This window comes from Schistocerca americana, chromosome 1 (genome assembly GCF_021461395.2).
Source record: "Schistocerca americana isolate TAMUIC-IGC-003095 chromosome 1, iqSchAmer2.1, whole genome shotgun sequence".
Taxonomy (NCBI): domain Eukaryota; kingdom Metazoa; phylum Arthropoda; class Insecta; order Orthoptera; family Acrididae; genus Schistocerca; species Schistocerca americana.
Genome location: NC_060119.1, coordinates 615,359,670 through 615,380,393, shown reverse-complemented (window position 1 = coordinate 615,380,393; position 20,724 = coordinate 615,359,670).

Genomic DNA, 20,724 nt, shown 5'->3' with positions numbered 1-20,724 from the left:
ACATCTATGTTCATGGTTAGATCAATTTACGTACGCACTTCCACCAAATTGGCCACTAAGTCACAAACTGGAATTTATGTGCAGCTATTAATGTCCTCAGGGGATTCACTACACTAAGTGAATATGTGCCGTAGCGTGCCTAGGGCCCTGAGTTGTAGTGGTGCTATTTCCCTTTTAGTTTACTGCACCGCTGCCTACTCCTTTACTATTCTTTGCATCTGTCAAAATAACTCTTCAACTATCCATCTATCTAGTGAGTCGTTAAAGAATAACCGGATATGACTATTTTACCCAAAAGTGATTTCGGAAATTACCGTTTGGACTTAGTATACCTTCAGCAGCATTCATTCGTAGTTTAAACGAAATTTTACCTGTTTATCTTCGTGACAATATTACTTCATATGTTGACGATATTCTTATTACTAAACATTCTTGGAGTGAACACAACAAAATTTTGGATTCATTATTACGTATTTTTGCAAGAGTTGGCATTACAGTGAACTTGGAAAAATCTGAATTTGGTCGTTCTCGGGAGAAATTTCTTGGTCATATTATTTCTACAGAAGGTATTCTTCCTGATCCAGAAAAACTAGACGCTATCCGTAATTATGCTATTCCTACCACAAAACGTGATGTTCGTAGTTTCCTTGGTGTCTGTAATTTTCTTAGACGCTTTGTTAGATTGGACAATTTGGCCACACCTCGTTTATGTGAACTATCTGGAAAGAATTGTAATTGGTGTTGGGATGAGGAAGCTCAGTCACAATCTGAACAACTTCGTGATGCTTTAGTTGCTGCTCCACTTCTTTCACATCCGGATTTATCTAAAGATTTTGGTTTGGCGACGGACTCATCATACAAAGGCCTAGGTGCACATTTATTTCAAGAGATAGAAGATAACGGCGTTGTAGTGCAGAAAACTATTGCCAATCTGTTCTTGTCAAATGCAAATTATGTCAAAAGGCTAAGCCGCCAACTATTTCTCACAGAACACCGTTGTTTCCTATGATTCCAGCGAAATTAAAAGACGTGGCTTCAGTCGATTTTTTCGGTCCAGTGGTTCGTTCTACTAATGGTTTTGCGTACATTTTCGTAGCAGTGGAATTAATATCAAAATATGTGTGTCTTACACCTTTACGCAAAGCAACAGCTCGTTCAGTATCTAACGCTTTCGTCAAACATTTTCTTAAAGAAGTGGGTCATGTTGATAAGGTTATATCAGATAATGGATCACAGTTTCGCTCTAAAATTTGGCTTCATACTCTACGGTGTCGTAAAATTAAACCAATTTTCATTTCACTATTTCACCCTCAATCTAACGCTTGAGAGAGATGGATGAAGGAAATCAATAAATTGTGTGGTCTTTATTGTCATCAGAATCACAGAACGTGGGATCGGTATCTTCATATTTTTCAAAACATTCTGAATGAACTCCCCAATGATTCAACTTTTTCACCGCCTATATTGATATTAAAAAGTAAAGCACCGACAAATCGTATTTTTGAAATCGTTCCTTTTTCGCCTTCACGGAAACTGCGGCATTCTGAAGTTGTCAACCTGGCTCTGCAAAATATTGCATCTGCGGCTGCTAGAAGAGAGAAATCAGCTAAACGTCCCGGTCGTTTAAAAAACCTTGTCAGTTGGTCAAAAGGTGTTAATTAAGTCTCACCGCTTGTCTCACAAAGGAAAAGGCTTGTGTCACAGATTTTTTCTGCTTTATAACGGTCCATATAGAGTTCGCAAAATTATTCATGATAACACTGTTGAAGTAGAAACTCTTAAATCTCGACGCTCTAAGGGAGTACATCATATATCTAACGTTAAAATTTTTGTGGAATGATATACTTTCGAGAAACCAACAGTTATACGGAAACATGCGGAGAGTATAAGGATACCGCCCTGTGTTTTGGCGGCAGCACATACTCAAAGCAACAGTCAAGTCTGCGCGCCGCACAAGGCAGTCGTTGATCGCAAACAATTACTTCCTACGTCACGCGTACTTACAGCTAATCGAGCGCTCAGTGCGAATGCACTGACAGCCGTAAACAAATACACAGTCTAATTTCTCCGATTAAATTCAGTATAAAGCTATAGTGACTTGATAAATTATGTTATTAACGTTCAGTATTTTTCAGGATACGGTTGTATAAAATATTTAAGAACTTCAGGTAAATTCTCTGTGTGTCCGACGTTAAGAGGACTTGCTATCGAGAAATTTTCAGGAAGAATGTAATTTCGAAGAAAAAAGTAATAAACCGAAAAGGTAACTGTTAATTGAGTTTATTTTTCAGGTAACATATTTCCACTTAGGTACGTACTTTAGACTAATTTGCTGCTCGCGATTACGTGATTCATACTTTGTACTAAATTTCATGTTCTATGAATTTACTTGTGAAGCGACGTGCTTGCATACATTAACTGATTTTGACAATGATTGATTAATGAACAGGGTTGTTACTTATGTATATTATGCATCGCTTGACTGCTATGCTTTTTCACTGACGTCATATTTTTTTTATTATGTGCCTGCTGTGCTTATTTATTTAAATTATAATTGTCACCTGATTAATTGTGCTGATGTGGTTATGTATGTAGGTTTTACTTTGTGATTTATCTGCTTGCGCCTTCATGTTTACTTATTAAGATTGCATATGAACATTTATTTGCTTATGCTGATATGATGCTAATGACCTGCTTATTATGTAAGATACATAATTGCTGCTTTGCATATGGGTTGCATATTTACACATTTCTGTTTGTTGTCATAATTACTCTTTAATTTGGTATATAGAAATGCTGATATGCAGTGTACGAACATGGAGTGTAGGTCACACTATGGTATTAATTATAGATTGTTCGCTTGGCAGAGCCTCGTTGTAGGGATTGTGCTGTATCCACTTGTTGACATTCTGTTCTCTACTGGTATATTTACTCGCTGTTGCATGTTTTGCTTACGCTCAGTGCCTTATATTTTTAAGATAAGAAAATGAACTGCTATAATTCGACGAACGACATTAATACAAGAAACTTCATAGAAGTCACATGAGCTGGAGGTTTTATGGAAGCTGTATAAATTTATGCTAATAGGAAGGAAGCTAACGACATGACATACCAACACTAGGGTTAGACCATTGACAGTTATTACACTGCATTCTTCGTGAGCAATTGAAATAGTAAGTGACACTTGACACAAGAAATACTCCACATGTTTGCTTATATTTTGTCATGGTTCTTGAAGTGGTGTACACACTGAAATATTTTGATCATTCACACTCTGTACTCGTACTTACTTACTGAAAGTTATTCAAACTAAAGACTGTTAGAGGTCATGTATGCATTTCTTTTGTTTAATGATGGACAAGGCAATCAAAATGTATTTTATAATTCATAATGAGTAGAAGTTTTGGGTCAGATGGATTACACAGAGGTTGTGTGTTGACAGTGTGTCTTCGGATTGTATGGGATAATGAATTGAAGTTTGCACTAGAATTTCATCTGCACTTGTTCGAGGAGACTGACTAGAGGAAAGAGTTGTTATGGAAATGAAATGATATTGGCGATAAGGTTTATATGTGTCGACGTATTGAAGAGGTATTATTGAGGTATTGAGATTGTGTGAAGTTGATGATTATTGGAGTTTTAGTGGACAAGAGGTAAGGTAAATGATATTGATGATAAGGTGTATACGTATCGACGTAAGAGGTATTATTGAAGTATTAAGATTATGTGATGCTGATGATTATTGGAGTATTGGTGGATAAGAGGCAAAGTAAGTGAGGAGCATATTTTTTTAGTTGGTTTATATGGAACAAGGAGGATGAAGATGGCAGACTAGAACACTAAAGTGGAAGGAAGATTGTCTACACACACTTTGTTAAATCAATAAGCAGTACATATTTTTTTTTTTGGAGAGAGGAAGTATTGCATATCTTGGCACACTGACAGTTGTTCAGCAACTGTACATTTTGATCTGGCTTGGCAAACATTGGTCTTGACATGATGACTATGACGTTGACTAACTATTATTGACTGTTATACATTGCTGCCACTACTACTTGATACACATGATGAACATCAAATTTTGACAGAATTGCATTTACACAGTTAACACTACTCAATTACACAGTAGCACTAATGTGGACGAAAGATGAGTGAGTGTGTTTTGTGTGATTTCCCTTCCTAATCCCAGATAATTGGTACCGACCTATCTCCTAAATATTATTTTATTTGTTTGTTGTGGCTTGCACTGACACTCATAAATATTATAGGTTTACTGGTATTTGTGTATTTGTAATAGTTAGTATGACAATTATCTGATATCATTTGTGTGTTTCTTATAATTTGTATGTTTAGTGTAAGAGCATTGCTAATAATTTTGTAAAAGCAATTGTGTGTGCATTCAAACTGTTGTTCTTACCTGCACTTATTCAACATAATGGGTGCCACTTAGAAACGTTTAATTTCTGCAGATGTTTGCTGATGAACTTTCTGATTAGTGATAGTGAATATTATGGACTGTTACCTGCACTTATTCAACATGGTGGATGCCACTTGGAAATGTTTAATTACTGCTGATGAACTGTTTAATTAGTGATAGTGAATATTATGGACTGTTACCTGCACTTGTTCAACATAATGGGTGCCACTTAGAAATGTTTAATTTCTGCTGATGACTGCTGATGAACTTTCTGATTAGTGATACTGAATATTATGGACTATTACCTGCACCTGCCCAACATTACTGGGTGCCACTAATGGAACTGCTTCTACTGAAATAATGTCACTTGTTGGTGTCTGCACTTGTTCAACATTGCTGGGTGCCACTGATGGAACTGTTTCTACTGAAATAATGTCACTTGTTGGTGTCTGCACTTGTTCAACATTGCTGGGTGCCACTGATGGAACTGTTTCTACTGAAATAATGTCACTTGTTGGTGTCTGCACTTGTTCAACATTGCTGGGTGCAACTGATGGAACTGCTTCTATTGAAATGATGTCACTTGTCGGTGTCTGCACTTGTTCAACATTGCTGGGTGCCACTGATGGACTGCTTCTACTGAAATAATGTCACTTGTTGGTGTCTGCACCTGTTCAACGTTGCTGGGTGCAACTGATGGAACTGATTCTACTGAATGATGTCACTTGTTGGTGTCTGCACTTGTTCAACATTGCTGGGTGCCACTGATGGACTGATTCTACTGAATGATGTCACTTGTTAGTGTCTGCACCTGTTCAACATTACTAGGTGCCAATGATGGACTGCTTCTACTGACATAATGTCACTTGTTGGTGTCTGCACCTGTTCAACATTACTAGGTGCCAATGATGGACTGCTTCTACTGACATAATGTCACTTGTTGGTGTCTGCACCTGTTCAACATTACTAGGTGCCAATGATGGACTGCTTCTACTGACATAATGTCACTTGTTGGTGTCTGCACCTGTTCAACATTGCTGGGTGCCACTGATGGACTGCTTCTACTGAAATAATGTCACTTGTTGGTGTCTGCACCTGTTCAACATTACTAGGTTCCAATGATGGACTGCTTCTACTGACATAATGTCACTTGTTGGTGTCTGTACATGTTCAACATTACTGGGTGCCACTGATGGAACTGCTTCTACTAAAATGATGTCACTTGTTGGTATTTGCACCTGTTGACCATTGCTGGGTGCTACTGCTGGAACTATCAACTACTTGTTTTTTTTTTAATCATTGAAAGCATTTTATGTGAACATTTGTATAAACTGATTTTTTGTGTATTGTGTAAACTATTATGTAAAGTCACATGTATGAAAGAATTTGTATTGCTTACTGTATTTTATATATTAGGTTATTGAAAGGTCAGTGCAAAGCCAAAATTTTATCTAATTATGTGATATTTACGTATTAATATTATCTTTTATTTTTGTCTGTATTTTTGTGGACGAATTTGGTGGTATTTTCACCACCAATGCTGGCAAAAATACCATCAAATTCTGGCCCGTGGAGGAAGGGCATATGAAAGGTGGCTACACTGAGCCACAGCGCCAGAGATTGTGCCAAATAGTATTATTCAGCCGCCTCCACTGGCAGTGCTTGCTGAGATGTCGTAGTGAAGTGTTCTTGTCGAGAAGTCGTGGTGGAGAGTGCTTATCGAGATGTGGTAGTAGTGAGTCAGTGTTGAGATGTAGTAGAGAGTGCTTGTTCCATGTTTTATGCAGTTGTTTGATGGGCTAGACAGCAGATGTTGTTCGAATGGAGATATTGTAATGATCAGAGTGCTTTTCGTCAATATGTATGAAGGTAAAAAAATTCCCTTTTTTTATTATTTCAGTGTCTTAAATTATGCGTCATTACAGGTTCAGTCAACAAAGCATCTGGCTTGTGGTCTTGTATTAGAGTGTAATTCTGATTTTCTTACGCAATTATAGTATTTCTATTTTTTTTAATTACTTCAGTATAAATGGTATTTAAAATTTCTTGTCTTATTGAAGAAGAACCGTGCCAGATGTGTACGTTGAATCACACTTCCACACACAGAACAGCTACACTTGTGTTTTGTTGTTTCCTAGGTTTTATAGATGCTGGGGACTTAATTAATTAATTGTGTTAACGGAAATTTTGTTTCATTCTTTGTTGTTGTTCTATGCAGTCAGATTGCGTACAAATACTAGTCAGGGCCAACCGTTTACGAGACTTCGTAATCGGACAGACAACTACTAAAAAATTAAAAAGTATTTTCATTAATATTTAATGAAGCCCCCATGCAACATTTGAACGTTTTTCTTCGGATTTCACGAAAAACCACACGCACACACACACACACATACACACACACACACACACACACACACACACACACACACACGACTGTTATGAAATATGCATACTCCTTACACAACAGCAGTTAATCAGTGGAAGTGAACAGACCACAAGCTGCAGCTTGTCAACAGCGAACAGTTTGGACGTGACGTAGATTGCTCTTGGAGGAAGGCAGCTCCAACGTGTGAAATGTCAAGTACCAAGTAATTTTAATCAGGCTGTAGTGTGTTGAACAAAGAGAGTAAATCCACTAGTAAGTGTCTGGAAACAGTGGGAATTCAGACTGGATCGTTAATTTCAAGTTGTTTTCATTCGACTCTAAACCAAAGACTAATGATACGGGGGAGGGGGGGGGGCGGGGTCATTGGGAACAATGCACTTGCATTAAGAAGCTTTCAGTTCCCATGGATTTCGCTCTGAAATTTAAAGTTACTGTGCTCTTGACTGACTAGGGGTCCGCCACGGATTTTCGACTGAAGAAGGGGTCCGGCAGCTGAAAAGGTTGGGAAGCCCTACGATACAGTAAAGTATAGCTCAGCTCAGGCAATGTAGGGAATCTCGATGTCGACTCCCTACTCAGCCCTCGTCATGACCCAGCTAATCGTTTGACGTGCAGACCAACCTTAACACAATAATACACATTCACTGTTGTTGAAGGAGGGAATAATCTTCAGTGAATGAGCGGTGGGAAGAATGTCAGATTACTCCAGTTCTTTCTCCTTGCTTTTTCGGGCAAGCGCTCTACCACTTGCCCGCGAAAGGCAAAGTTCCCGAGTTCGAGTCTCTGTGCGGCACACAGCTTTAAACCGCCAGGAAGTTTGAATAACTCTTGCTTATTTTCACCACCTTAACAACATTCTTGCCGAAATATGTTCATTATGCCTTTCTGTTGTTCGTTCAAATAAATGAAATTCTTAAAACAGATTTCCTTCAAGTTACGAGTACCAGTCTTCAAATGTATCTACATGATTCTGAACGACGAGAAAGCCATTGATTGAATTTCATACAATTATTCTGCTCATTAAATTTGTTGAAAGAGCTTATTCATATGTCAAGATTACCAAACTTTGGTTGAGTGACACAGGGGTAATTTATTTCACGCCTTATCGAATATCTACTGCCTAATCTTAATAGTCATTCAGTTTACGGGGAGTACTGCTGTATTTCACACAGAATGACACAATTCGAATTTGCTTCATCCGAAATGGTTATCGCAGAATCTAATACTTTGATATCTTCTTCTTCTTTTACTTGAAGTTACTCCCTTCTGACAAGGGATCTGCTTAACGAAGATATCGGACAACTGTTTCATTTAACTTTCCTGCAAGATGGTCTTCCCGTCCTTATAATTCTCACTTCCCTGCGGGAAGGCAGTTGTGTACGCCACCTGTCTGAGAACTGCGTAAACTTTGTTCCACGTATGATCGGACTTAACCTGTCCGTGGATCATATTTTCTGATGCGAAAATTGGATCCAGCCCAGTATTTGCCGAATGCCGTCTAAAAAACACACTCAGGCTGGTTGCTGCACCACCCACGGACGTTACACTGCCGCCTGGATTGATTCTCGTCAGGATCACCTTCCTGTCTTGCTAGGGAGCGTGATGTATGTGATGCGCGTTACATTACCCAGAATGTATAGTAATTCTGGGAACATGAAATCTCAGAAGGCTGCATAATTATATTATCATATACATAATGATAAAACAACTGCCTCGAGGATAAATGTTATTCTTTTTCTTGGTAGTGAATGCACATCTTGAATAATAACTGCCCCTGCTCCTTGCCACACGATGTTTTTATTTATCGTCATTTGTGACATACTGGTTTGGGAGTCGCTATAGGGCTTAAAGGATATAGCAGGACACCAGAAACTGTGTGGGCAAAGAAACTGTTGAGTAAAAACAGGACGCGTGTTTGACTTGTACACGGAGTTTTCCATTGCAAGCGTCGGCTAAGAATCACAATAGCAAGTGGATCAATAAAGCATTAAGAAATATCCTAATTGATTCACTAATTTATATGTATAGAGACCACTCCATTAACACTGATTATACGAGAAGCAATTAATTAGAAAGCAAATCGATAGCCCTAAGCAGCAGTTGGTGCCTTTCCAAGTATATAACGTTTACATACCTGCCTTTTGATTACCTCCATCCACAAAAGGAGAAATAATTCTCTTTTTTATCTATACACGCAATAAGATAGCCACTACCACGTTTTTCTGTTCGTGCGTGAATTCTAACCTCAAGATCTACCGTAGGGATTATGACACAGTTTTCGCTAACATAGACTGATCCACAAGGAAATAGAGACCGATTCACAAGGAAAGTTTGTGGATACAATCTATAACTATTTCGTTCAAACTGGCTCAATTATCATGAAGTTTGTCTATTAACACTTTGCTGTTCCCACGTCTCGTACAAATTTATTCGCCTGGCGCCGGCAGCGCTAAATCGGATTACTTGGCTCGTCGCCGGGCGCTTGTCACCTTTCCGTTGATGACAAGCTTCAAACACATTGACTTTTGCACGCTTTAATTTTCTGGAAATCCTCTATTTTGCCGTATCGTTCCAAAAACTCGAATTTTCTTTTCAAGTAACTTCTCTGCGAGTTCTACACTGTTATAACAATTATCCATACAGAGGTGATGCCACTTTCCATCAGAAGGTGTCAATAGTTCCATCACTGCTTTTGCTAAACGTCAATATCAGAAGGTGTCAATAGTTCCATCACTGCTTTTGCTAAAAGTCAATAGTTCCATCACTGCTTTTGCTAAACGTCCAGAGGTGATGCCACTTTCCATCAGAAGGTGTCAATAGTTCCATCACTGCTTTTGCTAAACGTTGTCCAGCGCCGGAATATATCTTGAAATGTATCCCGTACTCGAATCACACAGCATCCGAATGAGTATGCCGTATTTCGTAATTTTCGACGAATTGTAAACTTTGAAATTTAACCGTCCACGCCACGGTATCATTCCTTCATAAAATGATATGTTTTGCCTGAGATTAAACGTTTCTTTAAACTTTTTGGAATGATAATCAATTACGGATTGCACTTTGACAAGCCGGTCGGCATTATCCGGTTTTTTGTTGCTGTCGGAAAAATGTAAACATGATAATATTTGTCTGGATCGGCTGCGGGACATCGTTTTGCGAAATATCGGTGTGTCTATCAACGAATTAGTTGACCAATAATCATAGATCCTTGCTTTTTTTACATCTCCCATAAGGATAGCAAGCCCAAACCATTTTCTAAATTCGGGACCCATAACATCGGAAAATTTGGCATTTTTTAAATCCAGTTTCCTTCTATTGCAGTTTTAACTGTAGTAATTGTTGGTTTCGTTGCTAATATATTCAATTAGATCGTTTCCAATATATAATTGTACGATATCCTCGACGCTCTGTGTATCTTTGTGAAATATGTTTAGACCCGGGGACCCTTTTATTGGTCGTCGGTAAAAACAAAGTCTGACCACTGTGCACTGTCTTCTTCGTCTGATTCAGCCGAATCAGTTGGCAACCGTAGCGTACGCCGAATTCTTCTTGGACATATTTGACTCTCTTCCTATGATTCTGCTCCACTTTTATTTTTTTCATATCCAGTGTCTTCTTCCACTCAGCCAAGTCGTCCGGAACGTCAGACAAGACGTCTGCGCATTCATCGTAAATAAGCCTATTGTCTCTTTCGTCCGCCATGATGAAAGGGCACAAGTACTTATAACAACAGAACACTTGTCGACGTGTGTAACTTATTGTTACCTAAACGAAACACCAACAGAATGCAAAATACGCTAACGTGCTGTCGCCGGCCACTGCGCGATACTATGCTCACGACCCCACTCTGGTGTCGCCGGCCACTGAGCAATACAATGCACACGACATCACTGCGGTGTCGCCGGAAAGCATATTGTTAAGGTATTACTTCTGAAAACTTTCCTGGCAAGAACTGCTGAAATGGTTTACCTCATACTAGCACTTGTAGTTAATATTCAGTTACGTAACTTTATTCACTGAATTTTGATAATAACCCACCGCAGTAATTTACAAAACAAATAAAAAAAATAAAAGTTTACCGCTACTCCAGTCGTGGAACCTATACATGTGATTCCGTGGCGGCTCGCTAGTTAACTTACAAATTATAATGCACTGAACGTTAAGGGTATAATGGAGAGGAAGAAATGTGATTCAACTTCCCGTTGATGACGAAGCCGTGAGAGACAGAGCACAAGCCTGGATTCGCTGAGGATGGGTAAGGAAAATAACCATGCCTTTTCAAAGGAGAAATCGCAAAATTCGCCTAAGGCAATTTGAAACGCAGGCAAATCCTAAGTCTTGATAGCCAGATGGGGATATGAACAGTCGCCGTTCTGAAAACCAGATCATTGTCTTACACTGCGCTGATGGTTTAATGGAATCTGAGTATTAAGCATATCTGGAAAATATGGCTTGTGTCAACAGTGGTACAAAAATATTAACTGGCGATATATTACGACATAAACAGTCTAGCGTTCTTTTAAAAGGTTTGTGTTACGCAAAATGACTGTGTGATGTGTTGTTGAGCAGATTGTGTGCTTAATCATTTTTATTGTAATCAAAAACATAATTAAACAACTTAATCTGGAAAACCAGTATGCAATGCCTATAATCAAATCAATTCCTCTGAAATTTACCCAGTCTCGTTAGCACCGAGTTCTATGGCCCTGTGCAAATGAAGAACGAAGTAAATTGTCGTTAGCTCTAGAGTTGCAAGGGATGTAATCTTGGTTTTGTGTTCTCTCCGCCGTAGGCATAGAAAATATTCAATCTTGGCACAGCGAAGTGCAATGCCGGCCGTCAAATAGCTTCGTACAAATAATATCAGTACATTGGTTAATAAACGAATAGCCTCGCAAATGTTCAGTGAAAATACTGGATACTGGCTCAGCGCTGTGCAATGCTATCCGCATTGAAGCTGTTACAAAAAGTAACACTTTTCTTACTCTGGCACATTAATATTTTTTCTCACTCTGATTGAAAAAAGATTTCTTTAAAAAAGTATTCATTGGGTTCAAATAACACGACATGGATGAGGATGTGGTACTGATAAGGGAATATCCTAAGACCAAATGCTTCAGTTTGTAAATTGTATTCAAAATAAATTCTCCTTCACAAAATCTGATGTGAAACATTTTACATTAACTTCAAAATCAGTGAACTTCTCAACTGTTCTACAATCCTCACTTACTGTCGTAATTAATAACACTTGGATTGTTACATGACAAATAGTCTGTCATCCTTTGACAAAATAGATTCGAAAATTTAATGTCTCTGTATCAGGATTACAAAATACACAACATATTACAAATAGGGATACCTAATCAATCTATACATTACATCTCATGTAAAACACTTGGTTCTTATGTTCAAGGGTCAAAACGCACTTCATCTTCAGGCCACAAGTGGCCCATCGGGACCATCCGACCGCCGTGTCATCCTTAGCTGAGGATGCGGTTGGAGGGGCGTGTGGTCAGCACACCACTCTCCCGGTCGTTATGATGGGTTTCTTTGAGCGGAGCCGCTACTATTCGGTCGAGTAGCTCCTCAATTGGCATCACGAGGCTGAGTGCACCCCGAAAAATGGCAACAGCGCATGGCAGCTGGATGGTCACCCATCCAAGTGCCGGCCACGCCCGACAGAGCTTAACTTCGGTGATCTCACGGGAACCGGTGTATCCACTGGGGCAAGGCCGTTGTCACGTTCAAGGGTCAGCACTGCAAAAATTAGCGAGAAGAACATTGCGTTGCTGCATACTTAAAACTAAATATGCAAAATTTCATTACCGTAAAAATTTGTTCCAGTTGCCTTACCTTTAAGTTACAGTATCATTCATCACTTCACTCTATAAAAACTATTATTCTGCGTCCATAGACCAACAACTAAATTCACACATGTAGCCACTAGCTGTAACCTTTATATCTTACCATATAACAGAGTGCAGCGACAACTGCTACTGCGCTCCGCTCACCCCTACTTACAATCGATTCTGCCATTCAGGCAACATCTTTGGTTCAGTGGTGTCAAAAATACAATCTCTTCTACATATGACAATCGTAGCAGGTCATTTTTCGTGACTTATATTACAAAATTGGTCTCTACATACAAGTGGACCCCTCATAAAGTTCATACTAATTTCTGTACATATAAATGTTAATATTTACACAGTGACTGCAATTCACAAATTTTCTGCTCAGTCCAATGAATGTTAAATTACGATCCCCTTTCATAACTAAGAAAGTAGTACTGTTCCGAAAAACATCATCTTCCTACCCGAGATCACTAATTCACCCTTGTGCACAAGCCCTGGCTACCAATATGGACAGTTCAAATCCTGGTGGTAGATTACATCCTAATCGCATAGATTTTTTTCTTTCGGGCAAAGATGGGAGGGGAAAGGGGGGGGGGCGGTCTTCTGTCTGGTTTGAAGCGAATACCTCTCCTGTGCCAAACTCTTCATCTCGGAGTAGCACTTGTAACCAACATTCATAATCATTTGTAAGCTGTGTAACAATCTCTGCCCTTCCCTACTGTTTTTTACACTCCAGATCTCCTACTAGCACAACGGAACGTATCCCCGATGTCTCAACACGTGTCCTACCTTGATGTCATACTGTCCCTTTTTCTTCTCAGTGTTTTCCATTTGTTTCTTCATTCGCCGATTCTGCGACGAACCATCTCATTCCTTGCCTCATCGGTTCACCTAATATTCACCATTCTTCTGTAGCACCACATCTCAAACCCTTCCACACCGCGCTTTTTCGGTTCCACCGCAGTTCATGATTCACCATTATGCAACGCTATTATCCAAACGTATATTATCGGAATTATTTTCTTCAAATTAAGGCCAATGTGTAAGACCAGTTGACGTTTCTTCGTCCAGGAATGCCTTTTTCGCCTGTGATAGTCTGCTTTTTATGCTTGTTTCGTCCGTCATGGAGTATTTTGCTTCCAGGGTAGCATAATTCCTTCACTTCGTCTACATCATTAATTTTGATATTAAGTTTTCGCCCAGCTTATTTCCGCCGCTCCTTATTACTTTCATTTTTCTTCAGTTTATTCTTGGCACGTATTCTGTACTCATTAGACTAATCACTCCGTCCAACAGATCCTGTAATTCTTCTTCACATTCAGTGACGATACCAATGATATAATGTTATTACTGACGTCCTTTCACTCTGAATTTTAGTCCCACTCTAGAATCTTACGTCCGTCATTGCTTCTGGGATGTATAGCTTGAATGGTAGAAGCGAAGTATTACATGCTTTTTGCTCCGAGTACTTCATTCCTGGTCGTCCATTCTTACTATTTCCTCTTGGTCCTTGTACATGTTGTGTATTGTCCGTCTTTTCCTATAGCTTTCTTTTATTATTGACACTATTTCCACATTCTTACAACATTTTACGCTGTTGAACGCTTTGTCCAGGTTGACAGTACCTATAATCGTGTTTAATTTCTCTTTAGTTTGTGTAATTAGTTGTGACGCTAAATCTGTCTCTGTAATGACCTTGCCTTACTGAAGTCCAAAATTTATTTTCTATTCTTCTGCTTTAAGCTGGTTGTGCGCTAATTTTCGCACTTATTTTCCCTTACTATTTTTGGAATTGTGTGGATGATATTTACCGATAATATGATGGTATGTCTTCAAATACAGACTTTACACATGAAGTGAATAGTTGCTTGATTTGAACTTTCCACTATCATTTTAGAGATTCAGAACACATATTACCTGTCGATTCTGCCTTATTTGATCGTATACTATACAAAATTCTGTTAAGCTCTGACTTCAATATTGTATCCTCAATGCCTTTCTTATAGACTACCTTTTTTTCCTCAGTCACGACTTCACATAATTCCTCTCCCTCATAGAGACCTTCAATATACTCTTTCCAGCTGTCCGCTCTCTCCTCTGCACTTTACTGTAAAATTCCTGCTGCACACTTGATGTTGACTCACATGCTTTTAGTTTCACCGAAGATTGTTTTGACTTCTCTGTAACCTGAATCAGTCCTCCCGACAGTCATTTCTTTTTGGATTTCTTCAGATTGTTCATTTTCCGTACAGCCATTTTGTCTTACCCCGTTCACTTCCTACTTATTTCGTTCCTATATGACTTGTATTTTTGTATTCCTGAATTTCCCTGAACACTTTTGTACTTCTGTCGATCAATCGAAGTATTTACTTTGCTATCCAAGGTTTGTTGGCAGCTACCTTCCTTGTGGTGTACGACTAGTATCTTTGACTAGTAATGAGACCGTCTTCAGTGTGGGGTTCGGACCACACAACTGTTAAATTTTGAATAAAAATTATCAGCAATGACGGCCGATAAATTTCGGCGTAAGAAGTCACTCTCATCCTGCCAACGGCCTCGTCAAAGAGAGGGGAGGAGCGGACGGAAGTTCAAGTCACTTTCCTGTCCTTGGGGTGGGAAACTGCTCCTCAAAAACGGAAGGGAAAATTACCAGTGATCAACGGCATGAGGATGCAGAAGGCAACGGAAACAACTGCATTAAAGACATATAATGTATCCACAGGACATGTAGCTTGTAAGTGAAAATGTGTCACGATGACTGCATTCCAGATGCCCATTGCAATCAAATTTCCATCTCGTTTTACGTACTGTATTACGCTCTCAATATTGTCATGTACTTCCTCTATCTCTTCATCTTCAGCTTGCGACGTCGGCAAGTCTACCTGAACTACTGTCGTCGGAGATGGTTTGCCGTTGATTCTGATAAGAACAGTCCTATCACTGAGCTGTTCACTGTAACACACTCTCTGCCCTACATTTCTATTCATAACGAATCCTTCACACGTTGTACCATTTTCTGTTGCTGTTGATACTACCCTATATTCGCCTGGCCAGAAATTCTTGTCTTCTTTCCAAATCACTTTACTGACCCCTACTATATCTCCCTTGAGCCTTTGTATTTCCCTTTTCAGATTGTCTAGCTTCCCTATCATGTTCATTCTTCTGAGATTCCATGCCCCAATTCGTAGAGCTTTATCCTTTCCTTGATTATTCACTATGTGTCTCATGGTCACCTCTTCTTTCGCAGACCACTCCCCCAGATACGTATGGGGGACTATTCCGGAATTTTTTTCCAATGGAGAGATCATCATAACACCTGTTCAATTACAGTCCAAATGTCTTGTGCATACACGTTATGTGTATTTCATACACTCCTGGAAATTGAAATAAGAACACCGTGAATTCATTGTCCCAGGAAGGAGAAACTTTATTGACACATTCCTGGGGTCAGATACATCACATGATCACACTGACAGAACCACAGGCACATAGACACAGGCAACAGAGCATGCACAATGTCGGCACTAGTACAGTGTATATCCACCTTTCGCAGCAATGCAGGCTGCTATTCTCCCATGGAGACGATCGTAGAGATGCTGGATGTAGTCCTGTGGAACGGCTTGCCATGCCATTTCCACCTGGCGCCTCAGTTGGACCAGCGTTCGTGCTGGACATGCAGACGGCGTGAGACGACGCTTCATCCAGTCCCAAACATGCTCAATGGGGGACAGATCCGGAGATCTTGCTGGCCAGGGTAGTTGACTTACACCTTCTAGAGCACGTTGGGTGGCACGGGATACATGCGGACGTGCAATTCCCTGTTGGAACAGCAAGTTCCCTTGCCGGTCTAGGAATGGTAGAACGATGGGTTCGATGACGGTTTGGATGTACCGTGCACTATTCAGTGTCCCCTCGACGATCACCAGTGGTGTACGGCCAGTGTAGGAGATCGCTCCCCACACCATGATGCCGGGTGTTGGCCCTGTGTGCCTCGGTCGTATGCAGTCCTGATTGTGGCGCTCACCTGCACGGCGCCAAACACGCATACGCCCATCATTGGCACCAAGGCAGAAGCGACTCTCATCGCTGAAGACGACACGTCTCCATTCGTCCCTCTATTCACGCCTGTCGCGACACCACTGGAGGCGGGCTGCACGATGTTGGGGCGTGAGCGGAAGACGGCCTAACGGTGTGCGGGACCGTAGCCCAGCTTCATGGAGACGGTTGCGAATGGTCCTCGCCGATACCCCAGGAGCAACAGTGTCCCTAATTTGCTGGGAAGTGGCGGTGCGGTCCCCTACGGCACTGCGTAGGATCCTACGGTCTTGGCGTGCATCCGTGCGTCGCTGCGGTCTGGTCCCAGGTCGACGGGCACGTGCACCTTTCGCCGACCACTGGCGACAACATCGATGTACTGTGGAGACCTCACGCCCCACGTGTTGAGCAATTCGGCGGTACGTCCACCCGGCCTCCCGCATGCCCACTATACGCCCTCGCTCAAAGTCCGTCAACTGCACATACGGTTCACGTCCACGCTGTCGCGGCATGCTACCAGTGTTAAAGACTGCGATGGAGCTCCGTATGCCGCGGCAAACTGGCTGACACTGACGGCGGCGGTGCACAAATGCTGCGCAGCTAGCGCCATTCGGCGGCCAACACCGCGGTTCCTGGTGTGTCCGCTGTGCCGTTTCTTGTGATCATTGCTTGTACAGCCCTCTCGCAGTGTCCGGAGCAAGTATGGTTGGTCTGACACACCGGTGTCAATGTGTTCTTTTTTCCATTTCCAGGAGTGTATAATGGTTCCCATTGCCTTCTGCAGCCTCATGCCGTTGATCGTTGCTGATTCTTCCGCCTTTGGGGGCAATTTCCTTCCCTCTTCCCTCTTTGACAAGGCATTTGGCAGAATGATTGTGACTTCTTATGCGGAAAGTCTTCGGCCGTCAGTGATGATTGTTAACCGAAATTTAAGCAGTGTCGAGTTTCGAACCCGGTACCAGAGTCATTTTGATTACGAAGCAAAGGCGCTAGCCCTGGACCACTGTTGCCCCACCAGACAAGCAGTTGAGAAACCATGGGGAGGAAATGGCCCTGAAGAGAAATCAATGAGAGCCAACATGGCTGGCAGCTGATTGGCGAAGGAAGGAAATACAAAAATGTTCAGAGCAATTAAGGAATACAGAAATACAAGTAATTTAGGAAGTAAATAAATAGTAAGTGCAGTGAAGCTGAGATGAAATGGCTGCATGGAAAATGTGAAGAAATCGAAAAAGGAATGATGATCGGAAGGACTGTTTCATGATGTAGAAATGTCAAAAAAACCTTTGGCGAAATTAAAAGCAATGGCGGTAAGATTAAGACTACAATGGGAATGTGTCGAATGTAATGAACAGTATAATGAGTACAGAATATGGACTCAGAGTAAATCGAAGAACGACGAAAGTAATGAGAATTGCGAGAAATGAGAACAGCAAGAAACTTAACGTCAGAATTAAGGCTCACGAAGTAGATGAACTTGAGGAATTGTGCTATGTAGGCAGCAAAATAGCACACGACTGGCAGAGCAAGGCAGCCATAAAAAGCAGTCTAGCAACAGCAAAAATGTCATACCTGGCCATGAAACATCTGCTAGTGTCAAATATAAGTCTTAATTTGATGAATAAGTTTCTGAGAAAGTACATTTCGAGGACAGCATTGCTTGGTAGTGAATCGTGGACTGTGTGAAAACCGGAACAGAAGAGATTCAAAGCGTTGAAAATGTGATGCTTCACAGAATGTCGAAAATAAGGTGAATTGTAATAAAAGAGATGACGAGGTTATCCTCATAATCGGCGAGGGACAGAACATATGGCTAGCACTAGTAAAAAGAAGAGACATAATGACATGATATCTGTTATGACATCAGGGAATAACATCCATGGTATTAGAGGTAGCTATAGAGGGTAAAAACTGCAGAGGATGGGAGAGTTTGGGAAATATCCAGGTAAATAATTGAGGATGTAGGCTGCAGATGCTACTCTAAGATGAAAAGGTTGACACAGGAGAGGAATTTATGGAGAGTCCCATGACACTAGTTGTGTATCTATCCATCGGACTGATACAGTAATCTGTACCTTGAAATGAGCATTAGAAAGGCTTGGATCAAATTGTAGATAGCATGGAAGATGAACCATTAGAACTGTTGATGACTGCAAAGCCTAAACCAGTAGTCAGTTTTTGAAAACCTGATATCTGGCCAAAGCATTGATTTTTGTAATCTAATTCGATATAAAAGTCACATGTCCCCTCTGCAGATCCAAATGGCCTCATTCCGAGAGAACGTTTTGAAACTAAACATAGATCATTAGAGTTGTGTGGTGCTGTGCTACATTGTATCATACCGGCGTGACAAAATTTGAAACGCATATTATTGATCACCAGACCATAAAGGCCTTCAAACCCAACATTGTAAATTTTTTTTTGTTTTTTTTTTGTTTTTGGGAATAGATAGAGATATTCACTTACAAAACAAGTGATGATTTGCTTGGTGGGCACTTCTACCATCAGACAGAAACACAAGCGAAAAAATGATCCTATCGAAGGATAATAAAAGACTCTGAGAAGTGGGGTACTAACTACCTCATTCTGTCTTCCTCATCACCTTTAAAATTTTCCCAAAAATTTCGCCTTGTGGACAAATTCTCGCATCCTTTAACGTGATACTCACCTCTCAGTTCCACGAGTACTGCTACCTATAAGTCTCTTCCTCGTCGTCATTGTCATACACTCTGTCTTTCATTATCACTGTCTCTCACCTTCTTCCACGTTCTCCTTCTCTTTATTACTCTACCAATAGCTTTGTCCCCTTCACTCTTTTGCTGGCACTGTTGTGTCATTGTCAACTATGTTCCACTGCAGCTATGTCCCTCTCGTTCTCTAACAGTACAAGCAGAAACACTTTACAGCATATTTTTCCGTGCTACGTCACTTTTTTTCGTCTCACTCCGGATATTACGTGGGTATTTTACGTGTACAAGTAGCGCAACGTAGGACCTCTACATCACGGAAACCGATAAAGCTGCGAAGAAATTTTCCGGATTGTTTGAGATGAGGCTGATAGGAATGTATGGAAAAATATTACAACCATTTGCTGAAAGTAGTCGTCTTAAAATGCATGGCTCGTTTTTGTTACCATAAACCATGTTTTGGTTATATTTACCGATGAATGGCAATGACGTTTGTAAATGGGAAGATGCCTCTTGTAGATAAATGCCTCGAGAATGTGCCGTTACAGTTTGAGCAATGTGCTACAGATAGTTATATAGATATCCACTGCTGACGGGGGAAAATGGGGCAAAAAAGTTTTTCGGGTTTTCTGAGGAACCATCCACGAACTATGGTGCTTCCATAAGCCCCTTAAGGAGCATCATAGATCAAATGAAATGCGAAGAGCACCAACCAATTTTCTCCATTTGGCGAAGCTTAAGGAAGTGTGTAATATTGAAACTTTGTAGAATAATTACATTAAGACGATCCTTTTGATGGGTATATAAATGGCTTCTAGCCAAAAGGCTATCCAAAACATTTAACCCTACCTTTCTATCACTAATAGAACCCGAGGTATGAGCCCCGGATAATCCAGTTTTTATGCACGTCGTTGTGGGAGAAATTGGTGGAGCATGCTGTCGCAAGCGTATCGATATAGACGACTAATAAAAATTACATATTCCGAAAGTACATAGCGATGTGTTTGACAGGTAGCTTTTTGAAAATTTGTTAGGAACTGCTTAAATTTGTTACGAACAGTACTAAATAAGGACTCCCAAAAACATGTTCTAAAAACTTTATGAATGACGAAAAATAAATAACAAATTAAAACGACACACATCAAAAAGAGTTTAGCATCACCTCTGTTCCGAGAGTTCCGGAAACTTTACAGAAAATTGGAATAGAGATTAACATAAGCATCATTTCCGCCCTTTTTATTGCTCATGAAAACCACGCATTGCATGTTGTACCACCATACATTGAGACCTTCAGAGGTCCAGATTGCTGTACACACCGGTACCTATAATATCCAGTAGCAAGTC